This window comes from Ambystoma mexicanum, chromosome 1p, assembly GCF_040938575.1.
Source record: "Ambystoma mexicanum isolate Mex_15411 chromosome 1p, UKY_AmexF1_1, whole genome shotgun sequence".
In the NCBI taxonomy this organism is placed as follows: domain Eukaryota; kingdom Metazoa; phylum Chordata; class Amphibia; order Caudata; family Ambystomatidae; genus Ambystoma; species Ambystoma mexicanum.
The window spans coordinates 1,443,960,505-1,443,980,439 of NC_090921.1; positions in this window are offsets into that span (position 1 = coordinate 1,443,960,505).

Consider the following 19,935-nt stretch of genomic DNA (forward strand, 5'->3'; position numbering starts at 1 on the left):
GGGGGTGGGGGTGCTGGGAGACATGAGTGGGGGCGTGGTGGAGGGTGCCCCTGGATGCTGGGGGTGGTGGTGCAGGGGGACATGAGTGGGGGCCTGCTGGCAGTTGTCCCACAGTGTTGGGGGGTGGGGGTGCTGGGAGACATGAGTGGGTGCCTGGTGGAGGGTGCCCCTGGATGCTGGGGGCTGGTGGTGCAGGGGGACATGAGTGGGGGCCTGCTGGCAGTTGTTCCACAGTGTTGGGGGTGGGGTGCTGGGAGACATGAGTGGGGACCTGGTGGAGGGTGCCCCTGGATGCTGGGGGCTGGTGGTGCAGGGGGACATGAGTGGGGGCCTGCTGGCAGGTGTCCCACAGTGCTGGGGGGTGGGGGTGCTGGGAGACATGAGTGGGGGCCTGGTGGAGGGTGCCCCTGGATGCTGGGGGGTGGTGGTGCAGGGGGACATGAGTGTGGGCCTGCTGGCAGGTGTCCCACAGTTCTGGGGGTGGGGGTGCTGGGAGACATGAGTGGGGGCGTGGTGGAGGGTGCCCCTGGATGCTGGGGGGTGGTGGTGCAGGGGGACCTGAGTGGGGGCCTGCTGGCAGGTGTCCCACAGTGCTGGGGCGTGGGGGTGCTGTGAGACATGAGTGGGGGCCTGGTGGAGGGTGCCCCTGGATGCTGGGGGGTGGTGGTGCAAGGGGACATGAGTGGGGGCCTGCTGGCAGGTGTCCCACAGTGCTGGGGGGTGGGAGTGCTGGGAGACATGTGTTGTTCATCAGTAGTGCAGGGTGACATGTGGCTTGGCTGGGGGGCATGCCCATGGTGGATGGTCTGCCTGCGGGACATGAGCAGGGGTGCAGGGTAGTCCCCTGTGGTGTGGGCTGCCTGCAGGGGCCATGGAGGGTGTAGAGGGAACACCTGGGAGGACCCACACGGCCAATTCACGTGTAGTACTCCCCGGAACCCCTGAAATACATGTGCCATCTTCCCCCTGTGTGAATAATAGCGTGTGCGTGTATTTTGTGGGTGCGCGGGAAGTTTAACACGCGATTGGGCACGGGGGAGCGTGGTACGTGTATTTCAGGGGCTCGCGGGTTGTTTAACACGCGATCGGGCCTGGGGAGCAGGGTACCACTCACTGTCTGCCTTGCGTGTAGAAGAACGTGTAGCCAACACCCACCCGCTGTGAAGTAATAGCGTATGAACCCCAACGCCTGCAGAACACAGGCACCGCACCCCACGAAAAGCACGTACTGAGCAATGGAAATCCACGTGGGATCTTCAAGCCCTGTCAGGGCAACGCCCGTGCGTGATACGTCACAGACGCGCTTACGTGCTAAGGGCCTTTGGTCCAATGGAATCGCGTATGCGTGCTGACGCGCTTACGCGCTACGGGCCTTTCCTCGAATTACACGCTGATGTGCAGAATTTTCACATGCCAAATCACTCTGTATCAAGCTGGCTACGCGTAAGCGCACGGAAGAACACCCTCCTGCCCAAAAGGCCGAATTACTGCCCCCCAGAGCCCCGAGCAGCCTCCCACGAGCCATCTGCTGCTGCATGCCTGCCTGCCTGCTGCCACCGTGCCCTGCCATTTGGTGCCTGCACATCAGCCATCTGCAGGGGTCCAGTTGCTGTGTCCATCCCTGCTGGAACAGAAGACTCCCGACTGGGATACCATCGCTCCACAGCCCAGCCCCAGGACCCAGTTGCCCACCCACGCCTGCCTCGGGAGTAGCCATGTCGGGGCAAACACCATCCGAGACCACTGGCGACCCCCAGCCAGAGGGGCAGAGGGCCACCAGCTTCAGTCAGAAGGAAGTTGGTGTCCTGGTGGATCTTGTCCTGGGGCATTATGATGCCCTCTTCAGATCATCACGCGCCGACAAGGAAGGACGGACTCGGATCTGGACGGACATCGTGACTGCCATCAACGGGGCGGGGGGCGGCAGTCCGACTATTCCATCATGTCAAGAAGCGCTGGGAGGACTTCAGGTCCAGGACCATCAACAAGGCCCGGCGCCTCTTGAAGGCAGCGGATGCTAAGGGGTGCTGGGGCCACTTGTCGGAAGATCAGATGAGGGTCCTGGAACGCATATCCCCAGCGTTCCACGTCCAGGTCCTTGAGAGGAAGACCCGTCTGGAGTCGAGCGGTAAGTGGCCAAGCATTGCTGTGTGAGACAGTGCATGTTGCAGTGTGCTGGTTGTCTGATACTTGCCTGTATGTGTGACATAGGCCATGTACGCGTGTGTGTGTGCAGGGACATCATGGTCATGCATGTGGGACCAGTAATGTGTGAAGCACACGGTTGGTGTATGTGTTTAAATGCAACATGGGGAGCCCTAGTCTCTGTTCCTGGACATGGGTGGGGGTGAGGGATGGGTTCTGATGCCATGTACATGTATGGTGTCCATGTCTGTGTGTCTGACCTACGTGTCTGTGACTTGTGAATGCCATGGATGCATGACACATGTCTGTGACAATGTTCAGAATCACTGATGCAGCCTAGTTATCCTTGCATCCACTGTGTCTGGGGTGTACAAGTCCAGATGGATGAAAGTACGGTGAAGTGTGTGCATGTGATAGGCATGACCCATGATGCATGTGAGTTCAAAAATGACATTGTATGTTTCAAGAGTCCCTTGGACATGTTTGCTAATGTCCATAGCATGCGCCATGCCTGTTACTGCATGTGTTTTGCCTGCACTGACCCATGTGTTGTGGAGGGACATGATGGAAGTGATCTTTGACAGTGCCACTCATCTGCTATTGCTTCCTGTCTAGGGGACCATTGTACAGTACCCTGATGCTTGTGTTCTATGTCTCCCTCTACACAGTGCAAAGTGAACAAGAGGGCAGAGACGGCACTGTGGAGCAAAGCGGCGGGGATGCCCCCATGGCTGCAGCGGAAGGGGTGGGTGAGCCCCCACAGGGGTTTGCAACGGCGGAAGACGGGTGGAGCCATCCAGGTTGGTGTTTTCCAAAGAGGAGGAGGAGGCCGCTACTGAGCCGCACATGGGGCCTGGTGGGGGCATCCCTGCTGGTGCAAGTGGTGCAGTCCAGGGGCAGGGGCAGGAGGCAGCACAGGTCGCCGTGGAGGTGCCTGTGCATGTCACTGTCTCTGTGACTGCACCACCATGCACCAGCAGAGATGCCCCATCCCAGGCCCGTCCGCAGGTAGGGGGGATGTCCATGTCATCTGACTCCCCTCCACCTGCGGACGAGGGGACCCCTGGCCGTATGGAGAAGGTCCTGATTGGTGTTGCGTTGCGCACGGGTGTCATTCGTGATGAGGTGCGTGCTTCCCAGGGGGAGCACGCACGTCATCACGAAGAGCATCGTGCCAACGTGGCCCAGTTGGGAGCGGCCATGCTCGGGGGTTTCGTACATGTGTCGGGCACTCTGGTGACCCTCTCCTCCTCTGTGGAGGCTATGCGCCAGTCGTTCTCCATGCCGTCTTCCAGCCCAGATGCCACCAGGGCCCCCTGTGGTCCTGCCCCGATCAACGCAGCCAACCAGCGAACTCGGTGGGGATCCCATCCCTGCCACAGTCGGGAGTCGGAGTTCCAGCAGGGGTGGACAGACCAGCAACTGGACCCCAGCAGATGGAGGATGTGACGGCATCATCAGGCAGGGCACGTGCACGACGGCGTTGGTGGATTCCATCAGCCTGGATACCGTTGTGCTGGCACAGGCAGTTGCGTCGGAGGCAGCGGCAGGCTCGACGTGGGAGGCATCATGGCTCGGGGCCATCAACATCAGGGGTGCAGGCATCGGCCGGAGGGCAGGAGAACCCTGGAATGGGAGTGTCTTCCGTGTGGGAGCGATTGGGCCAGCAGATAGGTGCGGAGCGGCAGCGGGCACAGGAGGAACGGCTCACAATGGTCAGGGCGGAGTACTCCATGCGGAGGGCGCTGAGGCGGGCTGAGTGCCTCGAGGGTATTCGCAGGGAGTTGGAGCTGGACACTGCATTATCCCTGCGAGACCTCAGGGCCAGGGAACATGCCCGCCTCCAAGCCATTGAACAGGAGTTCGATGATGCCCTGGCCCATGACAACAACCAGTGAGCCGTCGGACTAGCCCGCTGCCCTTGTAAATAGTTATGTAGTTAGTGTTAGGTTTCCTTTGCTTTTTTATTTTTTTTGGACCTTTTGGACAATGGACCACATTTTTGTATATAGTTTTTTTATTAGGTAGTGTTATTAGATAGGTTTCATTTCTTCTGTTGGGATCATGGACCCTGGATTGTTTATCTGTATATAGTTGACTGTTGGATTTTATTTTTTTATTTGGAATTTACCCATGGAGCAATGGTTTTCGGTTTTGATTTTCCATTGGATTTACTTTTTTGAACTGTGACTTTGGACACCTTTCCTTTGGATTATGATTTGTGGTTTTACATTATTTTACGGACATGCTGCTTTTGGTTTTTAATTCCCATTGTCGTTTGTTTATTTTTGATTCCATTTATGTTGCTTTTAATACATTTTCTTCATCAAACTTCAATGTGTAGTATCATCTCATTGGTTTCAAGCATATCATGATATGGGTTTTGACATTCACTGACACCCATTGTGTGTATGTGAGGGACATGTGTTCATTTACATACTTGTCGTTGGGGTTGTATCATGTAATTGCCATTTCTAAGTGGATGGATGCAATACTTGGGTGGGTGTTTGGCATGTGGAGGCAGCCCATAAGGGCCAGGGATCTAGATTGTAATGACGTGTTGGCTGGGGGACATGAGTCGGGGCCTGGTGGAGGGTGCCCTGCACTGCTGGGGGGTGGGGGTGCTGGGAGACATGTGTGGGGGCCTGGTGGAGTGTGCCCCTGGATGCTGGGGGGGTGCTGGGAGACATGTGTGGGGGCATGGTGGAGGGTGCCCTGCACTGCTGGGGGTGGGGGTGCTGGGAGACATGAGTTGGACATGAGTGGGGGCCTGGTGGAGGGTGCCCCTGGATGCTGGGGGTGCTGGGAGACATGTGTGGGGGCATGGTAAAGGGTACCCTGTACTGCTGGGGGGTGGGGGTGCTGGGAGACATGAGTGGGGACCTGGTGGATGGTGCCCCTGACTGCTGGGGTGTGGGGGTGCAGGGGGACATGAGTTGGACATGAGTGGGGGCCTGGTGGAGGGTGCCCCTGGATGCTGGGGGGTGGGGGTACTGGGAGACATGTGTGGCGGAATGGTGGAGGGTGCCCTGCACTGCTAGGGGGTGGGGGTGCAGGGGGACATGGGTTCGACATGTGTGGGGGCCTGGTGGAGGGTGCCCTGCACTGCTAGGGTGTGGGGGTGCTGGGAGACATGAGTGGGGGCCTGGTGGAGGGTGCCCCTGACTGCTGGGGGGTGGGGGTGCAGGGGGACATGAGTTCGACATGAGTGGGGGCCTGGTGGAGGGTGCCCTGGATGCTGGGGGGTAGGGGTGCTGGGAGACATGTGTGGGGGCCTGGTGGAGGGTGTGGGGCCCTGACTGCTGGGGTGTGGGGGTGCAGGGGGACATGAGTTCGACATGAGTGGGGGCATGGTGGAGGGTGCCCTGCACTGCTGGTGGGTGGGGTGCTGGGAGACATGAGTGGGGGCCTGGTGGAGGGTGTGGGGCCCTGACTGCTGGGGTGTGGGGGTGCAGGGGGACATGAGTTGGACATGAGTGGGGGCCTGGTGGAGGGTGCCCCTGGATGCTGGGGGGTGGGGGTGCTGGGAGACATGTGTGGGGGCCTGGTGGAGGGTGCCCTGCACTGCTGGGGGGTGGGGGTGCCGGGAGACAAGTGTGGGGGCCTGGTGGAGTGTGCCCCTGGATGCTGGGGGGTGGGGGTGCTGGGAGACATGTGTGGGGGCATGGTGGAGGGTGCCCTGCACTGCTGGGGGGTGGGGGTGCTGGGAGACATGAGTGGGGGGCTGGTGGAGGGTGCCCCACAGTGCTGGGGGGTGGGGGGTGCAGGGGGACATGAGTTGGACATGAGTGGGGGCCTGGTGGAGGGTGCCCCTGGATGCTGGGGGGTGGGGGTGCAGGGAGACATGTGTGGGGGCCTGGTTGAGCGTGCCCCTGAATGCTGGGGGGTGGGGGTGCAGGGGGACATGAGTTGGACATGCGTTGTTGATCAGTAGTGCAAGGTGACATGTGGCTTGGCTGGGGGGCATGCCCATGGTGGATGGGCTGCCTGCGTGACATGAACAGGGGTGCAGGGTAGTCCCCTGTGGTATGGGCTGCCTGCAGGGGCCGTGGAGGGTGTAGAGGGAACATCTGGGAGGACCCACACGGCCAATTCACATGTATTACTCCCCGCGCACCCCTGAAATACACGTACCCTGCTGAATTTGCGTGTGGAACTTCCCGCGCACCCCTGAAAGACACGTACCCTGCTGAATTTGCGTGTGAAACTTCACGCGCACCCCTGAAATACACGTACCCTGCTGAATTTGCGTGTAATGCTTCCTGCGCACCCCTGGAATACACATACCGAGGACAATCGCGTGTGGAACTTCCCGCGCACCCCTGAAATACACGTACCCTGCTGAATTTGAGTGTGAAACTTCCCGCGCAACCCTGAAATACACGTGCCCTGATGGAATCGCATGTGAAACTTCACGCGCACACCTGAAATACACGTACCCTGCTGAATTTGCGTGTGAAACTTCACGTGCACCCCTGGAACACACGTACCCAGGACAATCGCGTGTGGAACTTCCCAGGCACCCCTGAAATACATGTACCCTGCTGAATTCGCGCGTGAAACTTCCCGCGCACCTCTGGAATACACGTACCCAGAACAATCGCGTGTGGAACTTCCCGCACACCCCTGAAATACACGTACCCTGCTGTATTCGCATGTGAAACTTCCCTTGCACCCCTGAAATACACGTGCCCTGATGGAATCGCGTATGAAACTTCATGCGCACCCCTGAAATACACGTACCCAGGACAATCAGTGTGAAACTTCCCGCGAACACCTGAAATACACGTTCCCCGCTTGGCGTTTGCTGTTTGGCAGCCCTGTGAACTGGTCCAGGGTTAGCGCAGACATTTGCGATGAAATGGGGATTTTGATGGCTTTTCCTTGCGCGAAGGCGTTCTTGGGGGTGTAACTGGCGCTGCTGCAGGGTCGCTGCGCGACTCTGCGCCACGGCTGATTTTGGAGGCTAAAATCCATGAATACGCTGTGCGATGAAATGGATTTTATCGCACGCGGCTGGCGCAGTATATCGCACGGGGACACTGTGCGCCAGCCGCGTGCGCCACTTTTGTGCGAAATTCTATGAATTACCCTGTAAGTCAATGCTTTATGCCCAAATCGTTTCTCATATGGTCCAAATCCATCCAGCAGTTTTTGCGCTACAACTGTTCACAAAATGCATTTTTTTCTCTATGGAAAAATGAATGAGAGAAGGTCGAAAACAGCTCTATATTATTTTCTTTTTTTCTTTTTCATTTATTAACAAATCTTTCACAACATGTCCAGTTTAGGGGGTAGGTGACAAGCTCGTTTTCTGTAACAATTCATCCAAATCCGTCCAGCATGTCAAAAGTTATTAGCAATGGAATGTTGTGTAAGGTATATGTCCAAAGGTTTCACCTTAACTATAGGGCATCGGCCGCTGCCCCATAATACACATAGATATTTATGTATATATATGTATGTATTGATTTATATTTACTGGCCTTTGCAATCAAATCCTCTCACATGTTTTGAAAAAAGCAAGTTCTACCACAAAAGAGAATTCTAAACTTTAATCTGGGAAATTGAACATTTGCACGCTGTCTTGAAGGTGTCAATTTCACACCATGATAGATGACCGCAGTTCATTTTAGTGGTTAATGTCTGAATCTGATCCAGCTGAAAGTTAAGCCAGATGGCATATGTGATTACTGGAATCTGACGTTCTGATAACCACAAACATGATTGAGCTAATGCGGTACCAGCTGCATTAGCTCAAAAACTCAGAGAATTAATGCGTGGCAGTTGATGGCTCTTGAATCATAGTTTAAGTACCTGAAAACTGTTACCCTGGTTCATTTTTCTATAACCAACGTGTATCAAAAGAAGAACAGCAAGCGATCATATATAATATAGAAAAGCATACCGATGAAAGCGTTGCTTGTAGCTATGTTCTATCCACAACCCTGGCAGTCTTGTGAATTGCGGGTATTCGAGGGACTGATTTAAACAGAGATACTTTGAGTACCCCTGGAATAGCAATTATGCACGTTAGCATGTGGGTCAAATCTCTGGTGCCGTCTTATTTGCTCAAGAGCTAAACAGCAGAACAAATGAGAATGTAAATAGAGCTATACCAATCCTTTCAGAGTAATACATTGGCTTTTATAAATGAAGGTGGTTGACAACGAAATTTCCAATAGTAACTCTGACCACCACGTCACATAATCCGACCCGGAAATTCGAATCACAAAGGTTTTACTAGAAGTAACTCTTGACTTACTTCTAAAAAGAGAAGGGCCACGGCAGCGTTGTATATGAGTAAGTCAGAGCTACTGCTAGCTCCTGGTAACTTCTTTGCAAATCGACCCGGAAGCATTTAACGATCATTGGAAGTCTCTGTTTCTTGCTGGGTTTATTTCACAAAAGGTAGCATGCGCTCCTCTCCAGAGAGAACATGGCATGATAACCTGTTCTGAGGTGAGAGTTTGCAGCACACACTTTTTGCTCACTGTACCTTTCACAGATGGGAAATATCCATTTGCATATCAGTCTTTGTCCCGCCCACATGGGCAGTCCAGCACCGAAATGCTATGGCAATTCCTCTCTGAACAAGAGTACCGACAGCAACCCCATACACGTGTTTCAGCCTTTTGTTCGGCCTCATCAGTGAGGTGAAGCTGTGCCTCTCTGAGCACAGTGAGCAGGGAGACCACGTCTGGTTGCGCCCAGGTCATTTAGGGTGACCAACCCCAAGTTCCTTACACATATTTCACAAAAGGTAGCAGGCGCTCCTCTCCAGAGAAAACATGGCATGATAACCTGTTCTGAGGTGAGAGTTTGCAGCACACGCTTTTTGCTCACTGTACCTTTCACAGATGGGAAATATCCATTTGCATATCAGTCTTTATCCCGCCCACACGGGCAGTCCAGCACCGAAATGCTATGGCAATACCTCTCTGAACAAGAGTACCGACAGCAACCCCATACACGTGTTTCAGCCTTGTTGGGCCTCATCAGTGAGGTGAAGCTTTGCCTCTCTGAGCACAGTGAGCAGGGAGACCATGTCTGGTTGCCCCCAGGTAACTTAGGGTGACACAGCTTCACCTCACTGATGAGGCCCAACAAGGCTGAAACACGTGTATGGGGTTGCTGGTGGTACTCTTGTTCAGAGAGGAATTGCCATAGCATTTCAGTGGTGCACTGCCCATGTGGGTGGGACAAAGACTGATATGCAAATGGATATTTCCCATCTGTGAAAGGTACAGTGAGCAAAAAGCGTGTGCTGCAAACTCTCTTCTCAGAACAGGTTATCATGCCATGTTTTTTCTGGAGAGGAGCGCCTGCTACCTTTTTAAAATATTTGCAAGGAACTTGGTGTTGGTCACCCTGAGTTACCTGGGGGCAACCAGACGTGGACTCCCTGCTCACTGTGCTCAGAGAGGCACAGCTTCACCTCACTGATGAGGCCCAACAAGGCTGAAACACGTGTATGGGGTTGCTGATGGTACTTTTGTTCAGAGAGAAATTGCCATAGCATTTTGGTGCTGCACTGCCCATGTGGGTGGGACAAAGACTGATATGCAAATGGATATTTCCCATCTGTGAAAGGTACAGTGAGTGATTTGCATAGTGGAAATGCTCCTACTATTGAGAACAAAAATCAGGGTACTGTTTGTATTAACCTGATAAAGCATAAACATTTATACTAAATTCCGTACATGTTCACTATATGAGCATGCCTATTGATCTGCCAAACTGCCAACGTGTATAGTTGTAAATCTAATTGAAGTTGCACCGTGCTACACACAAAAAAATACTATGGGAACAAAATCCAAAGTTTGGTGAATGAGTACTGGGAACACGTTTCGGCTTTGCCAATTTTGGAGGCATCAATATTCAGCCTTCCTCAGGTTGAAGAAACCTCTTGTCTCCTGTTGTTTAGACAGGGATAGGAGAAGCGTGTGTCCTCTTTTATATAGTACAGGGTCACATGTGGGGATCAGACCGGAGACCATTCTCAGAGCATTTCCGCATCACAGGAAAGTGGATTTCAGTTCTTGAGGGCAAGTTTGGATGCCCGGTAAAGATTGAGTCCTTTGGCGGTAAGACCAAACTCTGGTCCTACTGATCTCTGAACCACGGGTTCTGGATTGTTCAGCACATGTGATAAATTAGGAAAGGATCTTCTTTTTAGTGGTGTCCCTGTTTTGTGAGATAGCAGTGTGTTATCTTTTCCTCGTGGTGGTAAGGAGAATGTAGAAGCGTTAAAGGCTCGAATCATAAAAAGGATCTGCCACAGACCTTCCTAGTCCTAGCCAATTCTGTGCCACGGCAGCTGTTGGAAACGAAAACAGCTGCTATGGAACAAAGCGTGAGAGTCAGGTCCTGCTCATCTGTAAGTGATGGGCGTCCTTGTGCATCCCTAGGTCCTCGCTGTGAATGAAGCTTGGGAGTACCACAAGGGGCTTGCCTGTCGACACTATTTTATAATCTTTTTACCATCCCATTTTTTGATTTCTTGGAAGAAAACAAAATTGAGTTTGCTAACTATGCCGACGACACACAATTTGTTGTCCCTCTTTCTGGTAACTTTGGGGAGGACGAGATTATGATCCACTAGATATATGGTTTAATTGAATGCTGGATGTGCAGTAATGGGCTTGCACTTAAAAAAGCAACACTGAATTGATTCTGGTAAGCACAGTAGCCAAAACCTCTGAGATGGAGAGGGAATATGCTCAATTCCAAATTGATGGTTTTGAGATCAAAACAAAAAATAAGGTAAAGACCCTTGGGGTCTAATTTGACCATAACTTTAATATGCAAGCACAGGTTAGTAGCCTGGTTTCATCTGCTTCATAATACATCATGCCACTGACACATGTGCATCCTTATATCTCTAGGAAACATAGAGATTTACTTGCCAGGACCCTAATGGGATCCAGGCTTTATTATTGCAGTAGCTTTTTAGTGGGCTTACCCATAACACAAATCCGTCGGCTACAATTTGTGCAGAACAACACTGTCCGAATTATAATGTATCTCAACAAAAGGGACCATATCTCTGATGCGAGAAGGAGCCTACATTGGCTCCCCATGAAAGCCAGATTTATCTTCCGACTTCTCCTAATCACTCACAAATGCCTTAAAAGTATAGCACCAGCCTATCTAAAATAAGTCTTGGAAGTGAATCTAATTCACACAACTTGTGCAATTAAAAATCCCGGCTTGCAGATTGTCCCAAGCAAAGAAAGGAGCTTTCTTTGTGGTAGCTCCTTCTGTGTGGAACACAATTCCTGTGAAATTCAGAGAGGAAATGTCTACATCTGTATTCAGGAAGAAATTAAAGACATACCTGTTTAGCTGGATCTATTTTTCTGATCTGCTGTTCTCGCCCTTTTTCTGATCATCGTTTACCTCTTGTCTGACTGTGGTATCACTCAATGCACTGTCTTGGTCTGTGTCTCTTGTTAGCACCCTTAAGCATCTGTGTCAGTGTTGTGCAATACAAATCAGTAAAGTAAAGTAACTATACAAAAGGGATGTGATCTAGTAGTTCACTCTGGTCGGTCCATTAAAGGGTGTTACCAGAACTTAGTTCTGTATCTATTTTTTCCCTCCTCAATGGAATGGAATGTTCCTCAGGGCAGATTAATTGAAAAGGTGTTGTCCATAATATTTGATCTGCTTATGTGAGTTCCTCTTAGTGACCTGTCAATGGCCACATGTGAAGCCCAAGATCGCTATGCCAATGGTTCTGTTTTCTCTGACTGAAGGTTTAGGAGTCATCTACTGGGAACAATCTAAAAATCCTGAGCAGTCCCTGATAACAACCATTCACAGAGTTAAACATTCTTGCCTTTAGTCAAATGTGCCCTGATTTTCTTTGCATTATGTCATTGTGGTATTATATTATCCCTCCATGACAACCCTTTAAAATGAAATAGTAGAGACTCTCGGACTATATGCAGCCATGAGCTAACACCAATACTGCATACACTGAACCACAGAGTATCACTGGGGCATATCACTCATTGCTTAACCTCAATTGTGATTTATGGACATATATGGCCATTATTTTGGATCCAGAATCTCCCTCAGATGGGCGTTACTGTGTCAGGTAATGCCTATCGTATTGCCCCTAGATGCTTCTGTGTCATTCATTGGAACCTCTTACGTGTGAGCAAATATGCGCTATCTGCAATGGGCATGGGTGTCTTGGAAGGAAAGTAGATTTGCAAGACATTTTGGGAGATAATTGTCCAATCTTGTTCATTGCATTCTGGGAATTTCTGTGCTGTATTTACAGTGGGGCCATCAGGAGTAATATTTGTTGCTAGAAAAGCATCTCCAGAATAGAATTAATGGATGTTGGCATGTGTGAGAGTTTAAGGTGTAAATTGTAAGGTGATGGGAAGTTGGTTTTACAGACTGAAGTAGATGAACGTCACCAGTTTCTTTTAAATGTAGGTATTTACCTCACTGTCTATTTTTCTTTTATTGTTTATTTATGGAGCTGCGTTTTGTACAGGGCATCTGGTATTTCCGGGTCTGGGAGAGGGAGGAAACAGTACTTTACTGCTGTAAAGATGGCTTTTGTGGAACAGTAGGAATCGTTGCCATTGGTGATGAGTGCCCGATGTGTTGTACGTAGTGCATTCAGGGTCAGGCGGTCGTCAGGCTGGCGAGATCTGCACCAGCATATTTCAGACATTCGTATGGTGTGTTTGCTGTCACACAGCTCCTGGGTGTAACACAGGGCAGAGGGTGTGACTCTGAAATGATGTCATTTTAAGTGGGCATGTGTAACCATCTCCATTAAGATTTATTTCAGGGTTTCCAGTAGGCTGTCAAGGTTGAGTAGCACCACCTTAGACGTTTATCAAACTGTTCACCAGTGCTTTTATTGGAACGTTTTAAAGGGATCAAAGGACATGGTGGGCCGACCCTGTCTCTTATGGTAGGGATGGTGTGTGTTACGAGTATATGGCTAGATGTAGGAGTGATCAGTCCAGTCGAGTGGAATGGCATGCGGAGATATGGGGGATGAGAGAACAACATCAAGGATATTTCCCCTATTGTGGATAGGGGGTTGCACAGGTTGAGTTAAATGTAGGGAGTCTAGCAAGATAGAGAGAGCGTATCTAGAACACGTAGTCACCAAAGCATGCTGGTGCCTTTTGGTGAGTAGGGACCCACAGACAATTGTTCTTTCTCTGGCCCCTTCCTGCCATTTTGGTCATACGCTCTATGAATATTAAGTGTGCCTGATGTTTCAATGCTGTTGGATGTTTTTAATGGGTTTTGGGAGCAAAGCAGCTCCTCCAGACAGGTATACATTCCCCTTACTCTACAAACCCTTAATGGGAAAAGAGCTCTCTATGGGGCCTATATGAAGTATGGATGGTCTATGTAGCCTGGGGATTCTCATTACACAACCCATGGGCTCAACATCATGCAGCTCATGATGGCACGCACCCCCTCAGTGGCCCCCACCATCAGCAAGTAATGTCAGGCAGGGGACGTCATCATAGTGCCCTGTCTCTGGAGCAAGTTACTAATGTGAATACAAATGGTACTCTCCAACCTACACTTGAAGAAGGAGCTAAAGACCATACTCTTCAGAAAATATATCACCAATCAATGGTTGCCCCATTGAACCCTACTTTTTTCTCTCCTGAGCTCCCCTGCCATTTCCCATATTACCGATTCTAGCTATCTCTGCAACCTCTGCACCTTACCTGTAACCTTTAGGTGTGTAGCCTATGTACATCACTCTGGAGATTCCCAGCTAGGTTTGCGCTATATAAATCCCATACATATGTTTCATGTACTGCTTCATGCAGGGATCCTACTGCAGCTAATATGTAAATAATAGCTGTCATTATTACCCAAGTGTATGATCCTCAAAGCTTGCATACTGTGATTCATGGGTCAATCTTTGCACAATAACTTACAAATAATATCTCTAATTTCCTCAGTAGATGTGTCTCCTAGAAAAGAAATATCATTATTTTAGTAGTAGTAGTAATTGTCATTTCTTATAGTGCCTTTTCCCATTTGTATGTGATCAAAGTGCTTTGTGGAAGGATGTCCTTGGGAACGATGTCCAGGCATGGGAACATTTGAGAAAAGGAAATAAACACACATGCACACCTGAACCATGTATAAAGGTCAACTTTTCACAAATTTATATAAAGTAGCGAGGTGCAGAGGACAATACACAGCCCTGACACTGGGTTGTGAGTTTGAAAGAAACAAAGAAGATGTCCACAAGTTGTGGAGCCCTCGCGTCCCCTGCACACTCGGGGTTACTGTCCTTAGACAATAGAGTTTTCTCAGTATGAATGTTCACCACAGAATTAGAACAAGAATTTAGAGCAGATCAATTTGTGTGGGTAAATAGGCGTTTCACCATTCAGTTGGAGGGAAGTATGATCTTTACATACGTTTAGAAATCATCAATTTCACTAATTTCAAACAACTAATATTCAATGATAATGTATTTTTTTTTATTTTTCAGTGCTAATAGCCTCGTAGCTCATATACATTTGGTTAAAAAATAAAACCATATGTTACAAGTTATCACCCTATTGACTTCATAATGTGAAAAACGGGTAACTAGCAGTCTCTGTGAGAGAGGAGTAAACACTTGTGATTTTCATAGGATACAGCATAAAAAAAGGCTGTGTGGAGTTGAAGGATTCTCCATGCAACAGCATGGATGCATAAGGTTATATAGGAAACCTTACCCCAGTCTCTCTAACTGGCAGGTCTATAATAGAAGATGTTCGTACTGCGAAGCATCCAGCAGTGAAATGATGCTCAGCGCTGCATTCAGCAGTCTATCGGTGCATAAAAAATAACGTCATTTAAAGAAAGGGGACATCGGAAAACGGCGTTTGTGTACGGGAGCGTGATGGCATCACATGTAAACATGTGACGTCACCACGTTTCGCATACCTCAGGTCGATACGCATCAGGAGCATATCGGTAAAAGTTGTGCCATGTGCAGCAACCTCTCCGACGCTGCCCAATGTATACTGTGTGACCTGGTTCATAAAGTAGGATGTATTATCAGAAGTATCAACATACGAGTGTCAGTGTGCACTGTATGTAGATGGCAATTTCAGAAGTAGGTGGGGTATTCATTATAGTGTGTTCATATACTCTATCTAATGGTCAGAAAATGCTTGAATCTAAGGTATAGGTGCTACAGGATATGCTTCAGTCTTCCAGTCATCTCATGTCTGATACATTATGGAGAGTATAGATTAATCCCACCTGGGGGCACCTATGTTCACAATCTCCTTTGTTTATATAGCACAATATCAACATATCTGATTAAATATTTGTAAACCAATGATGTTAAGTAATTGATGCTTCAGTTAATATTTAACAATTGAAGACAAATTAGTATATCAATACAATCAACTATGACTACAGTAATTCATTATCTGTAGATGAATTGTGTAAAAGACGCATCCGGGGTTAAAGGATGTGGAGACCAGTGTTTTGATGAGTTATTGTTTACATCAAATAAGTGGGCTATCCTAAGGCCAACATCAGATAAAAGGCCATTGTGATGTATGTTAGGAGTGTATGACCATATTAAAGGAAGGCACCTAGGTGAAAATCTTCGTTCATCCCAGGCATGGGAACATTCTCAGAACAAGCTTAGAGTGCCTGGGTGCATTTGCCCAAGATTACGAACAAGGAGGGCAGGCTAGGCTCCAATAAGCAACCCAAGATGTCAGGCATGTGGATGGGTGCTGCAGGAGGTCAAGACAGAGCGCTACTGCAGGAGACCCGATGTGTGACCAGCTAGACCAAAATGTTTAGACTAGATCAAATGTTCACAGAACGTACAGACCTCTTGTCACTTTAGCGGATTGGCTAAGAACCATCATATATGTATAAATGCCATCTTCATAAATGACAAACAGGCGTTCAATATATACACAATATTTCTATGGACTGTTTTGTACATTTTGGATTTGAGATGCCCACACATTAAGTGGGATAGCATAGTATCTAAATTACCATCTACTAGAGCCTGAGGTGAGCTACACTACCCATATATTTGCCATACATACCATATTGTGATAATAAAATGTCACATACATATCAGTAAAGATAATCACTCCATTGTGGCAGGGCATTCCAGAAACAAATTGGTGGCCTTTGATGATGTGCCACAGTCAAGGGGAATGCTATTCCAGCACTCCCCAACATTAAGTTTTCTGCTAACGTCATGAACTAGAGAGATGATAATAATACTTGTGTCACCAAGGGGTGATTTGCAACCTAACTTTATTATAATGGTTCTCAAGGAAAAGGATAACATTAACAAAGATGACTTAAATGCAGTGCCAGAATCTTAAAAGATACCAATGGGCTTTTTTTACCCAGTGCCCCTTCTACCCTCGAGACTTATCCTTGGCCTCAAGCCCAGGGACCTCATCTCTCCAACACTAAAATCTCTCTGGTGGCTGCAAGGATCAAATTCAAACCCCTCTGCATCATTCATAAGGCTGTCTGGGGTCAGGGACCACACTATCTACAGCTGGCTCTCACCAAATACTCTCCCTCCAGATCTCTACGCTCCTCCAGCACCAACTCTCTGCTTGTAAAGCACTTCTCTAAACAGCGTGCTGGTGGCCAATTGCTTTCCTTGGCTGGCTCCCTCCTCTGGAACAGCCTCACCCTTCCTCTCCATCCTGAGCCTATCTCCTCAAATTCCAGAAGTTCCACAAGACTTTACTTTTCACATCCTCCTTCCCCCTCTCACTCCCTTGCTAAACCCCACAATTGCTGAGATTGGTGACCAGGGCCCTTATGTGTCCTGGGTCCTAGCATTCCCTGCAAACGCATTTAGCCTGCGCCCACTCCCAACACGTGCCTTCTGATGCCCACTAGTCAGTGCTGTCTCACAGGCCTACATTTATTGTATTGGCAGTTGACCAATCTTACCAAGTGATCTCTGCCAGGCACTTAACAGCTGCTTGCAACATACTCCCTAGCACTTGCCTCTGTGGAACCCCTAGCACTTACCCCACTCCCTCATACCTTCTCTCTCTCTGCACTTGCACGTTCTGAATGTTCGCAATGCTTGGTAGGACCACCTATTTCTTCTTTTCATTGATATTATATACACCTCTCATTCCCATGTTCCCTCCATGTTGCCCTGTGGGCTCTTTAAAATACAATTTCCCTGATGTATAAGTGCCTTACAAAATGCACAATAAATAAATAAATAAATAAATAGAAGATTCTTTGGGACAAGGGAAAACATGTCTTTCCACAAGTGTTGCTTGGGTAAGACAGACTCAATGATGGATCAGAAAAGAAAGTCCAATAAGGGTAAATGTCTTCCTCTAATCAACAGACTGTTTTAAGTTGCTCCTGGTCTCTCCCTTCCATCAATCACAGTGTCTGGGTTACTGGGTTCTAATTATGTTAAAGCAATAAGTTGTTCACTTGAATATTTTTGGCATTTAGCCACCATTCCATGAAAGACCTCTTAGTAGATCATGTGGTAGGTATCGGTCCTAAGCTCTTTTGGAGTTTATAACCAATGGTGGACAGTGGCCAACCCTAATACCACCACAGCATCAAAGGTGCTCCTTCAGGTAACCTACAAAAGGAGCAAGGTTGGTGTTGTGGTAATATTGCCAGCTGTCTTATCTCTGGCACAAATCTATCTCCCAGGGTCCTGTAATGATGAAATATCTGCCCCTTTTCAATTCCCACCTTGTCAAATCGTTGTAAGTTTCTGCCTATGGGGTCTTCCCTTTTTCCCCATCAGGTGCCTAGCTCATCCTTTGCTCCTCACACACCAATTTGATGCATCACAAAAAGCCCATACTTCCTGCTACCACTCTCAAAGACACTGCCTCTACTTCATATAAACTTGTTGTAATACCGCATCTCATTCTCCCCTCTCCCCATCCTCAGATCATCTTTCCTCCTCCTCCTCCTTCCCTCCTCCTTTCATTGACAGCCACAAAGAGACACCAGCAGCAATAACATCACAGATAAACAACTAGAGAGGAGGTGAGATGGGCCAATGAACCTCATACAAAACCTGGGTAGATACCACCAAGCGGTAACCAAAGGGTTGCACCAGAAGTGTCAACACAACCGACAGACTAACTAAAACCCTCTTCCCCTTCCTGCTCCTCCGACATAACCAACACCACTACTCCAGACCTTGGGCTAGCCACACCACACATAAACAAATCAAGAATCAATTGTTTGTTCGCACCCACCATCTCTGAGCTGCTGGAAGGACACCTTGAGTGAACCACCCCACATTGTCCATAAAATTGTCAACAATGCAAGTACAAACCAAGACACCAGAGAGTCTTACAGCTACAACCTCCTGTGACTCTGGATCCCTAATGGGCAACAGCTAACCAGTGCACCCAATCACAACCCACCCAACACTGCACAACACACTAATACCAACACAAACACTAGCACACACCTGAGGCACTGAGTCCTACTCATATGGTTACAATGCACGGGGCCTTGTGCACAACCCCCACATGTAATACAACACACACAGATGCCAGTTCCTTCTAGGTTCTGAACCTATCCTCTCATCCTATTCTCACTAACCTCCCCAGCCCCCTTTCTTGCTGAGCCAAACAAGCGCCTGGAGACTTCCCCTGGGTGGTAGCAGAGCCTGTTATAAATCAACAGAACATAACATAACCTATTGATATGTCATCCCTCTTCCTGCTGCTTCTTTCACCACTTTCTCCTTCTGCTTGTCGGCTTCTCCTTTTACAACCTTTTCTTGTTCATCTGCTCCCCAATCCAGCACACAATCTCCCTACTAGTATGCTCCTCCTTTCTGCAATACCTCCTCAGTTTGTATTCCCTAATCCAGCCCCCTGTTCATCATTTCACCTTCTCTTCTTCCTGATTCTCTGCTCCACCTATGATCACCTCCTCCTACATGTCTGCCCTCCGTTTCACCACATCCTCCGCCTGATCTGCATTTCGTCTTCTTCAAGTTCCCATACCTATTCTTCTTTACCACTTTCTTATGTATTCCCATGCCCCTCCATCTGGGTTCTCACTGAACATCTGCACATGTGAGTGATTTCTATTGTCAGTGTGGGATTCATCAGGTCTTAACAATATTTTTGCTTTAGGTGTGTTTCTTTGAGGAACTCAGGTCTGCCACCCCCTCTGGGCTGAGGCAATAAGAAGCAATTCTGCCATGTAGCATGATCTCCGATATTCGTGTATGTGTAGAATCATCGGAGCTCTGCTCTGAGTGGGGGCACCGATGCGGGTCTGGCGTGTCTCCTTCTGGAAACAATCGTTCTGTTTGAACCCCTGTAATTGGTACATTTGCTTCCTGTGAATTACACTTTTCATGAGACGAATGACAGATATCTATACACCATGGGCGAGGCTACAGGGCCTGCAACATTTTTACTACCAGCCCTTTACTTCCTTTGGCCCACATTAGGGATTATTTATATAAAGGGCCAGATGTCTTGTTAAGCTAATACTCCATGTCTCCTGATCAAGATTTTAGGGGGTGAGCATGGTATCCTCCCTAAACCACCTGTAGGCCCTGCATTGCAGTGCAGGTGTTATCATCCATCCGATCCTCATTGCCATCTACCCCCACACACCTACAGTGAGGTAGGTGTATTTGAGGAACCACGGTTAAGCCAGGTCCTTCAATTAGGATTGAGTAAATGTATATAGGTACATGCTAATGTTGGGGCAGCAAGGATAAAATTCAGAGTGGTCAGCAGGCAATCTGTGCAGGACCCTTGC